At 37.0% G+C, this 18,839-nt stretch overlaps 1 protein-coding gene and 1 long non-coding RNA gene across 2 annotated transcripts in view; one reads left to right on the top strand and one right to left on the bottom strand.

Moving 5' to 3' along the window:
* LOC6032196 (leucine-rich repeat-containing protein 24) overlaps positions 1–18,839 on the bottom strand; it is a 370,966-nt gene that overhangs the window by 346,754 nt on the left and 5,373 nt on the right.
* LOC119765413 lies at positions 11,881–14,199 on the top strand. Its single transcript, XR_005276704.1, has 3 exons — positions 11,881–12,060; positions 12,113–12,447; positions 13,882–14,199. It is a non-coding gene; the product is annotated as an uncharacterized LOC119765413 (long non-coding RNA).

The following is an 18,839-nucleotide window of genomic DNA, read 5'->3' as shown; positions in this document are numbered from 1 at the left end:
ATAAATGCGAATTAAAATGCTAAAAGTGAAACAATTGAATTGAATTGAAGAATTGAATTGAATTGAAAAGTGAAACAAGAAAAACATAAAACAAGAGAAGTAAAGTTTTTTGTAGAACAAAAGTTGCTCAAAATGACCTCCTGAACACGGGGAAAAAAAACAAAAAAATGAGCTGTAGAGGGTTAAAACAAAATTTCATATTACAGAAAATTTATTGAATCCACTAAAAAGATGATTGTTCATGATTTTCATGAAGATATTTCGTGATTCGGCAGAGTATGGTAAGATCTGAGGAATCTGGTACATTTCGCCGAAAGTAATTTCACCGAAGGAACATTTCTCCAAGTGTCAATTCGCCAAATTTTTTTTTTTGCTTTAAAATTATAGGGAGCATCAAAACCAAAATCTCTCATTGAAAAAATATTTTTCGTGTAAATAATTTCTCTAAATGTTTTTTGAAAATGTTGAATACAATTAAAAATATAAAAAAAAAAAATATTAGATGCTGCTACTTTTTTATAAGGAACTACTGTACTGCATGCCAAAAAAATCCTAAAACATTCAAAAATAAATTTAAAAAGATCTATGTAGATTATTCACAGAGGTTTTATGTTAAAAAGAAAACTAAAACTCGGAGAAATTTTTTTTAAATCTTCGCCTGTTGTTCGCCTGTTGGATCTGGACATCATTTTCTTCTCCCAAGCAGACTTTTGCCCAGAGTTTGATTCTGAGTCCATATGTATTCATGAAAGAACGTCTAAAAGTTCTAATTAAGAAATTAACTTTCGAGTTATGGTATAGCCTAACCTTAATGAGGAAGGCAAAAATTCTCACTGCTAGCTGCCCAGTGCCCTACTTTTCCAAACGCTTCGGCTGTTCGGGACAAACCCCTGGAAAAGAACGTGCCAATGAAGTTGTTCCCCACTCCGAACCTAACCTGCAACAATTCCCACGGTCGTTTTACGCTCTCTCTCCCCCGACGTTTAGCACACCATTTCTGTGGTTTGTTTTGCTCCGGACTCATCGTTTCTATCGGTAACAATTAAATTGAAATTGCATCAACAAGTGCAGTGTAAAAGGGCTTATCGGGCGGGCACCAGGAAATGGCGAGTAAATGCTTGCAAGCATTAAAACGTCAAAGTTGTTTTCTTTCTGTATTGGTTAGCAACGATAACAAATTGCATCACTTGGACGACACCGATTTGTGGCCTGCCGGGCATTGTTCGTCAGCGAGAGGTGGATTAGTCAGAATCGCTCCAGACTAAATTGCACTTGGTGCTTACAAGCACGATAAAACTAATTGGATGTGTGTGTGTGTACGTGCGACCTCAGCTGCTACCGGGCGTGTACTTTGCGGCTAAGCTCATCACTGCAACAACAACAGCTGGGTTCGATGATGATCACGAGAAGCTCAAGTGTTATTGCAGAACGCTTTCTTGCGATGCCAAAGGACTCTCGCCTTGGGAGTATGGACGAAGACATGCGAGCCAGGTGCACCCACATCAAAGTCTAATGTCATCCAGTTCGGATCTGGTTGAAGCGATTGGCTCCAATATATGCCAATTCAGCGTTAAAGAATGTCTGCAAAAGTCAGCAAATCCATAAGGACTGGCTAAACATAAAATTTCAACCCAGACTTTTTTCGCTGTATCTTGCCAATAGTTCATTTTAGTTTGAGGTCTACATTGATTTTGATGTAAAATTGTCCGGGGAACACGATGGAGATAAAATAAAACAAAAAAAAAATATAGGGAATTGGTCAAAACTAAATTTTAATTCTTAAAACGTTAAAATATAATATTAGTGGGCACCTAAGGGTTGAAATTTTATTTCATCGAATTCTTTGGACAATTCAAATCAAACCTTTTTCAGTAAAATCACTGTATCTTGCAAATAGTTCATTTTAGTTTGAGGTCTACATTGATTTTGATGAAAAATTGTCCGGGGAACACGATGGAGATAATATAAAACAAAAAAATATATAAGGAATTGGTCAAAACTAAATTTTAATACTTAAAACGTTAAAATATAATATTAGTGGGCACCTAAGGGTTTAAAATGCAACCTGTAGAAAGTCTTTTTCTTAAGTATTTGCAAAGTTATGATTAAAAAAAAAAAAGTTTTTTAGAAAAAAAGAAGGCGGTGCCAAAAATAGAGGACCAGCACTAAACTTGGGATTCATGATTTTTCGTTCAAACATATAAATTTTGCATCGCTTTCAATATTTTGACAAAATTCCTTCAACAGGTTGTTTAGAATAGTGCCCTTCACATGCTGATTCCTTTTGGTAACAATTATCCCATTCCTTGTAAAGTTATGGAAATCGTCATTAATCAATGATTGCCAACTAAGACGTCAATGACTGTGCCACAAAATTATATAAATTTTGAAGCACAATTGATTTAGATCAAAAATTCTTTCAGTGTTTTCAAGAAGGCAACAACTGGCACATGCTGATTCTTTTTGGTGCTGAAATTCGTTGAATTGAATTTAATACAGAATATTTTATAGTGATGATCAATTTTCTTCGAAAATGATCAACGGCTTCACGTTAACTATCGATAGATAATCGTTCCCTCCAAGTTTGGTCCAAATCGGTGAAGGTCGAGTCCAAAAGTGTACTCAGTTGACCTGGAATGACCCTTATCAGGGTTATGAATGCGAACGACACAATTTTTTTATCTCGCGAGCGTGCGAGAATGCCAACACTGAAAAATAGAGACGAAGTCGCACAGAATTTTTGTAAGTGCGCCATCTTGTAGCATCTGTTGATGATCTCCCGTTTGGGTGTGCTCTCGTTTAGTCGAGATTTATACAGATTGCAGTCGCACTCGTCACACTCACACCGACGCCCGGCAACCGTCAACATACACGTGTGTAAAGAGAGGGAGACGTTTGTGTTTGTTTGTTTCGATCTTTGTTGTTTGATTGGGGTTTTGCTCCATCGGGCACAAGTGGATACTTGTAGATTGAGAGGCAAACATCATCATCGCATCGTTATCATCTTCTGAAAAGGAAAAATAAACTTGGAAGTATCTTGTATTTGTAAGTAATTCTTAATTTCGTACTACAAATTTGTTTGGTTCATGCACGAGCAATGAAACTGTTACCACAACTCTCTCGTTAATCATCATCGGAATTCCAACCATCAGAAAGTTGTAGTTGTATCTTGCAAACATCTCTTCACCATGCCAGTGAATTTGTACCGGCAAGCCAGGGTGGCAATCTGTCACTGAACGACCTAGACGAACCGAACGTCGTAACCGCGAGATGTTCCACCCAGAACACACGTGAACATCGCTCGTCAGACACACCCCGTAATAGTAACAGACACGAGGAGAGCACTAATTGGCCCGGTGGCGGTCAAAACTTCAAAGCTGTCTCACCGTTGACCGCCCTCTCCTACGAGGTCTTGCTGATCGTGTGCCTCTACACATCTGTACAATTCATCGTCGAAGGTAGGAGAGGTTCTTCAGTCGTTCTCTCATCCAGCACACATTATCTGTACGGTGCTCGTTCACTCGTCAGTCTGCCGGATTTTGTGGTGGTGGTGGTGGTTTCGTTTGATACTCGATTCCGTTCTGGGACTGACTTGATGTAACTGTCTGTCTGTGTGTGTATGTGTGGTGTGTGTACCCTGCTTTTTCTCCCCAAACCAGCTCTTTCAGTTGACTGACTGGAGCTGCGCTGCTGCATCGGCACCAAACCTGCGGGAAGTTCGGCAAACACTGTGCCTCACGTACACCCAAACTTGGGAGGGCAAACTTTCTTCTCAACTCGGCGAGAAGCAGCTGTCATTCCGTGTTTACGATGAACGAGCCGCATTTGATGTCAGCAAGTTTTGTTTTGAGTGTACTGCTGCGCCGTTGTTGCGGGTCGTCTCGTTGCAGTCGAATCAACAGCACAAACACATGGTGAGTGTCTGTTTGAGTTTTACGTTTGGTTGTCTCTTCTTTTCATCGAGCGTTGAACAACTACAAAGAAGTCGAGCGTCGAGTGGGTTGTTTTCGTACCCGAGCCAGAAGGTGTAGTTGTGCGTTGCAGCTTCACGCTCGATTGATCACGTTGGGTTCGATTAATTGTGAGTGCCACCAGAGAGAGAAAGGGGAAGCAGACAGGGCACGGTATCAATTTCAAGAAAAGGCAGACATGGACGAGTGTCGAGTAGAGTCGAGGCTGTGCGACGATTCTAAATGTTTACATTTCACCTGCGAGACTTCGGGCTCTGGATGGGGAAACATCAATACGACTTGGTTAATTGAAATAATATTGTTGAAAATGGCGCATCCGTAAACATGTCGATGCTCGTGTGCTCTCTTGTCCTATCTAGATAGGAAAACCAGCAAGCTTAGTATTAAAGAGCACACCGGCATCGATTTGATACTGCTTGGCTAGTTTAAGCAACCGAAACCAAACCATGACCATTGATTTGATAGATGAGTCCAAAGTAGATTATTTGAATTTCCCATCTGCTCCAACCTTCCATGGGATGGGGAAGTAAAACGTCGGCCCTGGCTTTGGTTATTAGGCCGTTAAGTCATTCCAGGTGTGGGAGTCGTTTTCCTGCTATAATGACAAACAACACACCAAAACAAGCCTGCTCCGGTGGAATCGCTGGCGGCGGTTGGACTCGCAATCCAAATGTCGTCAGTTCGAACCCTGAGGTGGAAGGTTCCTTGGAAGTAGAAAGAAGTTTGGGGTTTCTTCCCATTCAAGCATTTGGACTCCTACACCCAAAGTTTAAAACCGAGAGGATAACGTCATTCGAATTCCCGGACGCTTCGAAACCCGGACACCTCATCTTGTTTTATCAATTATTTGGATATAAGTTCACATTGTAAATGTCAAAAATGGGTTATTTGATGAATTCTAACATCAACTTTCATTTAATGTTTGTTTGAACGCTGCAGTTAATGTCAAAACTATTAAATAAAATAAAATTATAAGATTACTAAAAATGCGAAACATTTCACGTGAAATATTTTATAGGCGTCCAAAGCACCGGGAAGGCAAAGCAGAAATTTGTATATAAAATATCGATTGTTTTGATGTTAACAGCTTATTTAAGAACTAAAGAATGCCATTCACTAACATTTCAGTCCAAATTTGTGTGATTCATTAGCAAAAACGAGTGTCCGGAATAGAGGAGAAAAGCAACTCGCGACAAAATTTTGAGGCTAGGAATTTTGACAGGTATGATTTTCATAAAGTATTCGAATCCTTTTCTCTTCCACAGAAAACCTGGGAACGAGGTATCTGTCAACCTAGGCCAAAATGTTAAAGTCACACACAAAATGAACTTTGAGTGATTTGAGTTCATTTCTGACGTCACGATTTTTTCCTCTATTCGAAGCAAAAGTGTCCGGATTTCGAATCAGCTTTTATCAGTGCCCGGGATTCGAAACACAACAAGTCATTTGAATTATCAAATTCTGATGAAAAATTGTTAGAAAAGACATATTTTGCATGCATTCTCTTAAAACTGACTGTTAATACAACATCCTGATGATATTTCTTCATTGAGTGGCTTATGTGGACAAATGACCGCTTAGTCACCTTACCATGGTGGCCCATACGGCAAAAGCACGGTTCATTAAGCCAAAGGTGTTGGTTTCGAGTCTCAGTACCGGCACTTTTTTTGGATAGGTGAACTTTTTTGGAAAAATTCACTAATGAGTAAGGTACTCTCAGTAATTGGGGTCGTTAATGTGGATGGTTTGATTTTTTAAGATTATTTGAAGCACTCGGAAAATCCAAGACCCGAGCAGGGGTAAATAACACGGGAATACCAAATTTGGGTATTACTTGGGCAAATAACAGAGACCAAAATGTGCCCTTGGTTGCCCAGTAATAGATGGTAAAATACCATGAAATCATACTAAAGTCTTGTATGTGGAAGGGCACAACAATACCAAACCATGTTATTCCAAGGGCAAAATAATACCTCAAAATAACCATTTCAATACCAAGTTGAGGTCTTCTGGATTTTTGAACATTGCTTGAATACCAAAACTTGGTATTGCCATGGTTTTAATTTTAGGTATTCCCGCGCCCTTGGAAAATCATATTTTGGTATTCCTGTGGTCTTCCACATACATGATTTTGGTATGATTTGATGGTATTTTACCATCTATTACTGGGCAACCAAGATCACATTTTGGTCGCTGATATTTGCACAAGTAATGCCAAAATTTGGTATTTTCATACCATTTTTAGTGCAGCAGTTGCAGTTAGTGAAAAAACGGAAATGATCCATATGCAACAGCCAAATCTACTCACCTGATGATTCCATGTGATTCTAAGTGTAAATATAGGTATTCGGTGCCCTCTCCCCGTGCCCATACCTTCACACTTAGGAGACCCGGGAGGCGGAGTCTTGTCGCAAAAAGAACGATACACGCCTGTGGATCCGTTGACGAAACCGCAAGGTTTAAGAGGGCCACATTATAAGGTGTTACGTCGATTCCGTTTTTTTTGATGATTCCATGTTGTTCTTAGTGATATTCTTCACCACACCGAATGCATTTGTCATTGATGAACGGCTGTACTTGAAGTTCTTGAAGCTTCTGAAAAATAACAAGATTGAAAAATAAGTATTATTAAAATGAAACTGGATTGAAATTAACCAAAATTCAATAATCTTTCGATTGACTCGTTTTTGAAAGTATTTGGTTTTTTTTTCAAGTCATTTTATCGCAAAATTTATTATCTTGTCCAAATTGGTAAAAAAATCCCATAGTTTTAGAGAAAATTGATGAAACCTTTCAATACCAAAATAATACCAAAATGTGCCATCCTGACTTAGAAAATTTTCCACAATTTCAAGTCATTTCTGTAGGGGGTATATCAAAAATGTTTAAAATCAAGTTTGAAATTTCCGGTTTTCAATGAAAGCATTCGCTTTGAGACATCATTTTAGTGCAAAATTAATTATTTTGTCAAAATTGGTCAAAATTTTCCCATAGTTTCAGAGGAATTTGATATAACACTTTAATACCAAAATAATACCAAAATGTGCCCTCCTGACTTAGAAAATTTTCCACAATTTCAAGTCATTTCTTTAGGGGGTATATCAAAAATTTTTAAAATCAAGTTTGAAATTTCCGGTTTTCAATGAAAGCATTTGCTTTGAGACATAATTTTAGCGCAAAATTAATTATTTTGTCAAAATTGGTCAAAATTTTCCCATAGTTTCAGAGGAATTTGATAAAACACTGTAATACCAAAAGAATGCCAAAATGTGCCATCCTGACTTAGAAAATTTTCCACAATTTCAAGTCATTTCTGTAGGGGGTATATCAAAAATGTTTAAAATCAAGTTTGAAATTTCCGGTTTTCAATTAAAGCATTTGCTTTGAGACATAATTTTAGCGCAAAATTAATTATTTTGTCAAAATTGGTCAAAATTTTCCCATAGTTTCAGAGGAATTTGATATAACACTTTAATACCAAAATAATACCAAAATGTGCCATCCTGACTTAGAAAATTTTCCACAATTTCAAGGCATTTCTTTAGGGGGTATATCAAAAATGTTTAAAATCAAGTTTGAAATTTCCGGTTTTCAATTAAAGCATTTGCTTTGAGACATAATTTTAGCGCAAAATTAATTATTTTGTCAAAATTGGTCAAAATTTTCCCATAGTTTCAGAGGAATTTGATAAAACACTTAAATACCAAAATAATACCAAAATGTGCCATCCTGACTTAGAAAATTTTCCACAATTTCAAGGCATTTCTTTAGGGGGTATATCAAAAATGTTTAAATTCAAGTTTGAAATTTCCGGTTTTCAATTAAAGCATTTGCTTTGAGACATAATTTTAGCGCAAAATTAATTATTTTGTCAAAACTGGTCAAAATTTTCCCATAGTTTCAGAGGAATTTGATAAAACACTGTAATACCAAAAGAATACCAATATGTGATGTTCGACCATTGACAAATTCTGCAATTTTGCAATATCAAAACAATACCTTAAATTGGTATGATACCACATTTTGCTCTTGCATAATCTTCAAGACAAATTTTAAAGGGTCCAGGAATACCAAAATTTGGTATTGATACCAGAGAAAGGTATTATTACGCATTTCCCTTGTTATTTACCCATGCTCGGGGATGGCCATATCTAGTCCAACTGACTGACTGATTCCGAGTCTACGAAATTCCCCTTTTAGAACCAGTAATCGGAACCTCCGGGATGGCCATACTTGATCCAAATTCTTAGGTGGTTACTTGAAATTGATTCTACAATAAATATTTGACCGATTGCATGATGCTTAGTATGCCATTTCACCAATAGGTCCAAACACCTCCGGACCTAGAACCAATATTTGGAACATCCGAAAAAGGATCCGTGGAAGTTGATCTGACAGCGTCAGAAGATACCGGCTTGCCAACCTCCTGTGACCGAATGGTTACGTCCCGGGCAGACGGTAATAACATAATTCATGCCATTTCAATAACAAATACTGTTAAAATAACAGAAAGTGTTTTGGAATATTCTTGAAAAATCCATTTTTGCATAAGATTTGAATAACAGTTTATGTTATCATAACAAAATTTGTTATTGGTCTGATATTGATTGAAAGCCACAACAACTTTGGAATAACATTTTTTGTTATGGAAGAATACCTCCAAATGTTATTGGGATGATCGGATTAGTTGTTAAAATAACAAAAAATAATAACAAATATTTGTTCGAAGAATAACTAATAGTGTTATTAATCTGTTATTACAATAACAATTCAATAACAAAAAAATCATAACGACGAATAACAAATTTTGTTATAAATAACATAATATGTTATTGGCCTAGTATTTTCAAATATCAAAAAATGTTATTCCCATGTTATTTCCGTCTGCTCGGGACGGGTTTTTATCAAAGTTTAAGGCGAAGGCAAATCCTTACTGGACCGAAAAAAAACAAAATCGTTCTAAATTCAACCCCTTGTGTACCGTAACAAACTGAGTAAAACAGAAAAAACACGAAATAAAATTAATCCAACTCTTTTGACTCGTTTTGTTTTCCAACCCGTTAGTTTCTTCAAGTCCTATTTTGTGATTGACCAACAAATGACAGTTTTCTCTCAATCATAATCCAAACACCGATCCACCAAATGGGACAAAAGAACCAAACGAAAGCGAACCGGACAACAAAAGAATGCAACAAAGCCAAAGAGTTCGTACGGATGTATCGCTAAAAGAAACGCGCGCAAAACGTTCAAACCAAAGACGACGACGACGAAAACAAAAGGAAGAACTCGCCGAACATCCTGTCCTGTCTGCAGCAGCGGCCGAAGTCTCTCGTTCGTGCCGGTGCAAAAACAGAGCACGAAGAATCGAGATCGTGTCGCAGCATATATTCCAAGAAGAAAGCAGGAAGAAGAAGAAAGAGACGAACGCAAACCAATTTATGGAGACGCAGAAGGGAACGAGGATAAAAATAACCTCTCCAGCCGCATAAACAAACCATAAAGTTTATTTTGGAGTGCAGCCATTGCTCTTGGTCCATGAAAAATTCAATAATTCTTCTGGACCAAAGAAGGGTGCGCGCTGGTCAGACGAAAATGGGTGTGCTGGACGACACGTCCTAAAATGGTACAGAGACACACAAACATGCACTAATACAGGCGATTTAAGAAGAAGGAATGTTATGAAAAAGAAGCACCCTTGAGGGGAGGGCCAGGGGACTCCAAAACATGAGCAACGAAGATTCCTCGAGATTCGCCCAGATATGGATGCTGGGTGCTGCGGCTGTTTTGGCTCGTTTATTTCTGGGATGAAGTTGTTGCAGGGCGTTGGATTTTGCAAACATTTTGGGGACGGTTTATCTCTGTTGTTTTGCAAGAGACCAGACCGGAGCCGCCAGCAGCGTATAACCATAATGCGGTCATTGCGAGATTAAATCTGGAGCAAAGATATGAAAAATCGATATGAGAGGGTCGGACTGGGTCGGAAGGAGATATTTTTGGGAGAATGGATTTGAATGAATTTCGTTTCTAATGAGGACATCAAAAAACGGTTCGAAAAGTTGATAAAATCGTAATGTTTTAATATCATTTAAAAATTCCGTTCATCTTCACATCCAAACGAAAGGCCGAAGACATCCATTGCGATTACCAAAACAAACAAAGACAAAAGAAAACAAGAAACAAGAAACAAGAAACAAGAAACAAGAAACAAGAAACAAGAAACAAGAAACAAGAAACAAGAAACAAGAAACAAGAAACAAGAAACAAGAAACAAGAAACAAGAAACAAGAAACAAGAAACAAGAAACAAGAAACAAGAAACAAGAAACAAGAAACAAGAAACAAGAAACAAGAAACAAGAAACAAGAAACAAGAAACAAGAAACAAGAAACAAGAAACAAGAAACAAGAAACAAGAAACAAGAAACAAGAAACAAGAAACAAGAAACAAGAAACAAGAAACAAGAAACAAGAAACAAGAAACAAGAAACAAGAAACAAGAAACAAGAAACAAGAAACAAGAAACAAAAAAAAAGTTAAACAACACAAAGTATCAAAAAACATACAGTAAGTATAGCGAGAGATTTATTTATCAGAGGTTCATTCCCAAAGGATTTCGATTTCTTCGTTCGGATGCTTTAAAATCTATAAGAAAACATCAAGTTAATCAACTAATTGGCTTCAGCCCTGTTCGCCCATCCAGGTCCATCTCGAGGTCACCATCATCATCAACCGTACTGCAGTTAGAGCAACATCCATCCAACACCAGCACCGGCAATATCCGCGTGTCGTACACAGAGATCGTGACTGCAAGATAAACGTACCCTGAGCCCGTAGACCATGGTTTGGATTCTTGGCGCAGCGTGGATGTCTTGGACACGTCCAGAAGGCCTCCGGCGGCGGCGGCATTTGCTCTTTATTTGGAACACGTACCCGGGCAACGCCGAGAATCATGACCATTACTGGTTGGCAGGCGAACAAGACCAAGTCCCAGCGTCTTCGGTAAGACTATAAGCCGTAATAAAACACGTGCTGTAAGTGAGTGTGTGTTGAAGATTGTTCAAATGTGTTTGTACCAGAAATGGCCAGGAGAAGAGAAACAAGAAAATAAAACAGAAGAAACAAGAATATTAACTCGTTCCATTACACTTGGGCGGATGCCCAAAAACGACAAGACGACGGTCTGCCCGGAATCCTCCTCAAACCCGCGGAAAGAATGAACGAACATCCATCAGGGAAATTCTTCCCAGCGCCAAACCACAACTCCCCTGGCCACTGAACTGCCGCAAGAGGATTTTGGCCGTTGGATTCTTGGTTGGTACGTTCATCGTTCCGGCTGCTTGAAAAATCCCGACCGAGAAGCGCATCCACAATTCTAACCTCAAACTTTGACGGAACTTGAGTCGATGGTTGAATTGCGGTGTTTTCTAATAAAAAAAAAACATAAACAGCTACTGTTCTATTACTCTTGCATTTTCCAAAGAACTTTGCAGCTTTACACCCAAAGTCCGGGAAAGGAGACTTGGATGTAATCGATTTCCGGAGCCGGCGAGCGAATCTATGCGCATCGGATTCGCAGCACTGCCAGGGCTCGTAAAGCTGGCCACTTTATAGCGTACAGCGTCCAGCGACATCCCTCTATCGATATGAAAGTTGAGCCCGTGTTGCATCGCCGGCTTCAACTCGACGCGCTGCAGGAGAACGTGTGAAGTTGCTTTTGCAATTTAGCACGGATTTGCGAACCAAGTTATGGAGAAGAACGCTCCATCGACGAGGATGTTGAACTCTACCGAAGTCACGAATTTCATCGTTTCCCCCCCGTGTGGAATGGTTGGCACACACCCTGTTTGAAAAATGTCGCACGTCGTACGAGCTGTCGCGCGGTTTTCATTTTACCGTTTCAATATCGATTGGTCGAAAGGACGACAAACGAACGACAAACACTTGACATGCCCGACATTGTTTTTTCCATCGATTTTCCTTCAATTTGACGTCACGATATTCGTCGACGCAGTTTGACAGTTCTCTTCAGTTGGTCTTGTTTGGACTTGATCAAATCAAAGAAACTTTGTACCGAATCGAACCGGTTGATTGGTAAGTTGTGTTGCTTTTTTGCGAGCGGCTTTATCATAGCAATATATTCCAGATTTCCTGATTTCGGCCTTCGTGATGGAGGAGGAGGAGGAAGAGGAGAACGGGTCACATCGTTGATCCGGCGGGCCATGCCGGAAGACGGGAAGGGAAGCACCCGGTCTGCGATCGAGGAAGCGGATTGGTTTTTAACTTTCCGCGGGAGGTGGCGGTGCGTGCCATACCCAAGGACAATGAAACGGCAAGTAATGAATGTTTCCCCCAATGGAACATAAGGAGGGAGAAAGACCATTCCCCTTCCCGTCAAGTCTTGGGGAGGTGTACAATGTTCCGTGTGAAAAGAAAGGTGGAGGAAGACGGCGTTTCTGATCCACCGGAGGTTTTTATACGGTGAGTTGTGTTTTTGAAACGATAGAGGGGGTGTTGCATCCCATTTGGACGACGGAAAACAAATGAGGACGATGAAAGTGTGCGTGGGAGGGACTGGAGAATTAAAAACCTGAAACCATCACAAATTCTAAACAATAAAATTCTATTTTTCATAGCAATCTTTCCTGAATCTTTTCAATTCCACAATTCAAATTTTCTAAGATTCACATAAATATAAAATAATCTATTAAAAGGTATAGTTTCGTTCAAAAATATGAAAAAATATATTGAAATTATAAAATTGTTTCTATTCAATTCAATTCTATTTATTTCTTTGGTTATCTTGGTCATCTTTTAACAATACACTCAAACCCCGATGGTTTGACACCAACTGTTGTCAAACGAACGGGGTAACTTTTTAGTTTGACACCCCTTTTACACGGAGTTCACACAAACTACCAAACGATTGAAAATTATAAAATTACAAAATTACAAAATTATAAAATTATAAAATTATAAAATTATAAAATTATAAAATTATAAAATTATAAAATTATAAAATTATAAAATTATAAAATTATAAAATTATAAAATTATAAAATTATAAAATTATAAAATTATAAAATTATAAAATTATAAAATTATAAAATTATAAAATTATAAAATTATAAAATTATAAAATTATAAAATTATAAAATTATAAAATTATAAAATTATAAAATTATAAAATTATAAAATTATAAAATTATAAAATTATAAAATTATAAAATTATAAAATTATAAAATTATAAAATTATAAAATTATAAAATTATAAAATTATAAAATTATAAAATTATAAAATTATAAAATTATAAAATTATAAAATTATAAAATTATAAAATTATAAAATTATAAAATTATAAAATTATAAAATTATAAAATTATAAAATTATAAAATTATAAAATTATAAAATTATAAAATTATAAAATTTTAAAATTCTAAAATTGTTAAAAAAATTGTGTTATTCTTAAAATTCTTGATATTTTCAAAACGTTTTTTTCAGATTATCAAAGATTTTATTTTAATTTTAAAATTATTCAGATATTTTAGATTTTAACGATTCTAACATTCGAACATATCATAATTGTTCGAAAACTTTAAAGTTCATTGCTTCTTTAAAGCATGGACTTCAGAGTCCCAAGAAACACATGCACTTTAAATTTAAAAAATAAATCAAATTCTCCATACAAATTTTGGATAAAAAATCAACATAAGTTGATTTTGATTTTTTTATCTGAAATTTAAAATGTTTCAATGAAATATTATGTTATGCTTAACATTTTTTTGTCTTTTTTTTCCCAAAAACTTACAAGTTTAGAGACTACTTTTTTTTTAAATTTTACATTGAAAGTTAAATTTCACATTTCTAGTTATATTTTGGATGATTTAGCCGAATGACGTAATCTTTTTTCAGGTAACCAAAAATATTCCAATCGAATCCTGCTGACAACCCAGCGTTTCCGTGTTGTCCCACAGAACGGAAGCTGTAACGATCGCAAAAACACTTGTACCGGAAGTGCGTAAACCGACCTTGTCCGGACTCCGGTGGCCATCCATTTGTGGGATGCCGAGGCGACGAGATGAGCTGAAAGGCCAACTGGAAGACAACGCCAAAAACCACATGAAGATCGCGACACACAACAAGTAAAATTAATGAATGTTTGTGAAATCGAGTGAAAAAGATTAATTTACAGAAAAAATACATATAAACATAATTTAAAAATAAAAAAAATGATTATTTTTACTGCCACATAACCTCAAAACCCGAAAAACAGCATACGACAAAGGCACGACAACCTAAATAACAAAACCGTGCGACGTCGGTCGAATGTCGTACGACAATGTCGAACAATTTCGATGATCGATCGCACGACAAATACGACATTTTGGTGCAAAAATGTATGACATTCGTGCGAATGTCGCACGACATTGTCGTGCGACGTCGTACGATTGCACGGACGACAAACGACGGACGTCCGACGGACTTTTCAGTCAGGGCAGTTGAGTCATTGCGCCCGACTTTCCTCCCTTCCAGGAATTAGCGCTGTCGATGAAGTAAACATTCCCAAACGGACTGGGGGAGGTTGACGGTTGAAACTAGAATGTATATTGAATGAACTTATTGAGTCACACGTTGTTTACTTAGAAGTAGGACGAGAGTTTGATTCGGTTTGATTTGCTGACTGGCTTGCTCACTGATGCTTAACTTTTTTTGATTCAGAAGTAAGCAAAAATCTTTCTTAGTTGGAAATTGAAAACTGTTATTGTCACTATTCATTTAGCCAAAAATAATGTTAAACTAATAATGGAAAGTTTGTCGATGGTGGAAACCATTTTATATAAGCAATTATATTTGGAGCTAGTTTCACTCGATAATGACACTTGAGACGGGCGTAAGTGTTTTAAATAGTTTTGACACATTCTCCGAATGACAATGACAAATCGTCAGTTGTGTGCTATCTTGTGACAACGACCATTTAGTACTTTTCGAGAAAATCATTTTTTAAAGTTTGTTGGTAAATAATTTCAAAACTATGAATGATAGAGCCAAACTTTTTGAAGCAATCGGTTTGTATACTATCGCTTAACAAACGCTCCAAGTTTCAACTAATTTGGTTACACCAGTTAAAAAATACAGTAAATAATGTAAACAAAAATCTGAAAAGCACGTGTCACAAGTGCGTTTCGAAAGTAAAATTGTACTACGTGTCACAAGTGTGCACAGAATTCCCATACATACTAAAATAAGCTCAAATCAATGGTTCATTCGACTTAATCAGTATATTTTATCAACAAAACGTTTCATTGCCTTTAGAAAATATGTGTGTACATAAATTTGTGAAAAACAAGAAAAAATTTCCACATTTTCCAACAACATGTATGACGTGTCACAAGTGTGCACAATAATTTTGATGATAAATTGGTCTATGTCACAAGTGTGTATTGCGATATCCGGGAAACGGAAGCGAGTTTCCAAAATCGGGTTAAAGCATCTTGTAGTGTTTTTTAAGTATAGCAAAACGTCATCAATAACTCATTTTCGACCAAAATGGTCTATGTCACAAGATAGCACACAGCTGACGAAATGTTTATCCCAACAAAAAGATGAGTTATTAATTTGTATGATACCAAAATGGGTCGAAATTTCGCTATTTCTCGCTTCGTTGCAACCTCACGGAGTGATCGATGTGGCAAATGAAAAGTTCGATTTAAAATAAGTTTTCCATAGTGACTTCTTGTAGAAAATTCTATTTTTAATCCGAATCTGTGATAACATTTGAGTTTTGGAACTGGTCAAAGCCAAATTTGTAGTAAATTACAACGAAAGAAAAAAAACACGGCACTTTTAGGAGCTTAAAAAGTTTAAAAGTCGGTTCTCCAGACTATTTTACATAAAAGTCTCCATATTAACCATTGTCTTTAAACTCGATTTAATCCCACCTGGGGTGAGATAGAGCCTTTCTTACAAAAGGATACAACAATGGTAGAACTTCTTTCAATTCATAACATCGACTATGTTTATTAATAACGTCAGCACAAAAGGAAGTGTAATGATACAAAAAAAAAAAATGAAGGCAAGGTATTGTAAATGACATTTTCCAAAAGAAATTTAAAATGCAATTTTCACCGAGAGAATATTTTTAATCGTACATATTTTTAATCAAACAAGAGTTTATGACAAACGCGAGCATAGCAAGCTTCTCATGCGCCAGTGATAACGCACACCGCGGCTTTAATTTTCTAGCTTCGGTACGAGCCAGCGTCGGCTCGTCAGTTCGGTTTCGTGTCTGGCGCTCACTCGTGGCATGAACCCAGCGTATGAGCCAAGGTTGTTCACTGAGTTCACGCCACGGGTAAGCGCCAGACACGAAACAAAAAATCAAAGCAAAACTGAGGTACAAGTGAACGCGTGTGCCGCACGGTGCAGGGAACATTGCCATGCAGCTTCTATGAAAGTGACAGAGTCAGAGAAAGCTATTTTTACAACCGCACCACTACACACTCAACCGCGAGTACCTTACTGCGCATGTTCGCATAAATGTCCCATATGCAAAAACAGCAAGCTGAGAAAAACGCATTTGAAGTTTGTCCCATACATAAGGCTACGTGTTAAGTTTTCGCGAAAAAACTGGATTTTCTCCTGATTTTTAGAACAAAGTACTGGATGTTATAGGCTCTTTTGAAAGATCATACGATTTTGAACCAAACTGCATCAATAACTCAAAATCGATGAAAATGCATATGGGACATTTATGCGATCAGGGGCAGCTTAGGTAGATACCCATTGGCGTCGCGAGCGTTGAAAACTTTGAAAACGATATAAACGATGAAATGCTTAGAAAGCTTCTATTGAAATCCAATGAAACCTATTAACTAAACTTACGAAATCACGAAAAATTAAGTCTACTTTTAGGCGATTTTAGGAGCACACGGGAAACAAATTGTTTATAGCCGGATTAATGTCCTAAGTCACAAATTTTTTTGCATTAACATTGGACAGTTATGCAAAAACGGACAGGGCTTAAAAATCTTAAAGCTACGATACCTTACATGTTGCAGGAAACATCGGTAGACAAGCTACTACAAACGAGTATATCTCGAGCCACAAAATATATGCGCCAGCATTCTCGCGTCAGTATTTGAACTTGTCTGCTCAACTTGACAACTTGTCTACTTGGCGACGAAGCGTCGAAAATCGATGCATTTTTTGTGTGATTTTTTGGCGATATTTCCGATTAAATTTCATGCTGAATCGTCATACTTACAAAGACGAGAATGATGTGATTTAGTAAGAAAGGCAAAAAGTAAATCGTTCTAAAATTTGATCGGGACTGCCGATAGATGTCAAATTTGTTTCAGATGCGCACTCGTGGTCTGAACTATGAATGTAGAAAGAAATTTTGGATAAAATTAGAAACGAAAAATGTTAGCGAAGGTCACCAGGTGGGCTTTTATCTTTTTTTGGGATTTTTTTCTTATTGCAGGTTAATCAAACGGCTCTAGCTCCAGAACCAAATTATGAATCTTGATGAAAATTTGGGAGGTTGTAGAGCTCGAATAATGCAATTTTTGAGATAAATAAAATAGGAGAAAATGAAAAATATGACCATATTTTCGTCTGAAAACTGTGTATTTTGTTGAAAAGTCTGGCCACTTCCGAAAACAGATGAATATTTCTAAATTGGACTTCAAAATGGTCCGGGTTCAGCACACCAGCTTTCAAATGCACTTGGAACAATCAAAATCTAAAATAGGGGAACCGAGTACATCGCGACACAAAATTTTGCGAAATTTTATCACACACGGACATCACTCGAACTCCACTGAATTTATTTTCTCAAAATTCGAGGGTTGGAGACAAACGAGTTCTGTCAAGGTGAATCTATAGAGCGTCAAAAATCGATGCAGTGTGATTTTTTTTAGCGATTTTCCGATAAAAATTGCTCAATCGTCATATTTACGAAGATAAAAATGATGTCCAGCCATAAAGTAAAACCTATACCTTTCTTTAGTAAGAAAGGCAAAAAGTTGAATAACAAAGGTTTCGGGCAACTTTTTTGGCTATTTCTATATGACAGACTTGACTTTCAGTCTCGAAAATATTTTTACCAGACTGCACGACTTACTTCCCATAAGTTTGTCTTTGTATTGTATGGAATCATGCTGAACACTGTAAAGAAGTAAGTGTTCAGGGAGCATTGTTTTATCACGTTAAAGTATGAAATTTTAAGGTCAAACATTACAATAATCCTTGAAAATACCATTGATGAAATTTAGTTTTAAACTGAAATATAAATCTGAATAAAGCCTCATCAGTTTGAAAATAATTGATCTTCATTGATTTTTGAAGACATGATAGTTCAGACCTTGAAATCATATTATTAAAAATCAAAAGTTAAGTATGATTTATCGAATATTCCAGCGAGTTTTAAAATTGGAAGAGGTTTATTTCTCCCTAACCATATTGGGAATTTGGTTTATAAACCCAATTTTCTAATGGCTTGTTGCTTATATGCGGCTTATGTTTTAGAAAAAAAATATCTTAAAATAACCCTATTCCTTACAAACCTGCGAAATACTCTTCCAAGTGGAACACGTGTACGTCATGGCAGACGGCGGCTCCCCTCCTGTCTGCGTTCGCCGAAAGTGACATTGATTGTGTGAATTACGGTCGCACGCGAAATACATGGAAATCCTGGGGAAAAATGTGTGACTTCAGGGCTCTCCTTGTACAATTTGGCGGAAAACGATTTTTTCGCCGCCTCGCACAACCAAAGAATGAGCCCATTTTATGAACTGATGCCTAGAGAGGCAAATGCCATACATTTTACCGTTTCCGGACCGCTGGGTTCAAGCGACGCGCCTTCGCGA

The sequence above is a fragment of the Culex quinquefasciatus genome, chromosome 1 (assembly GCF_015732765.1).
Source record: "Culex quinquefasciatus strain JHB chromosome 1, VPISU_Cqui_1.0_pri_paternal, whole genome shotgun sequence".
Classification (NCBI taxonomy): domain Eukaryota; kingdom Metazoa; phylum Arthropoda; class Insecta; order Diptera; family Culicidae; genus Culex; species Culex quinquefasciatus.
Note: the sequence above shows the minus strand (reverse complement) of the source record. Positions and strands in the feature narration are given on the sequence as shown.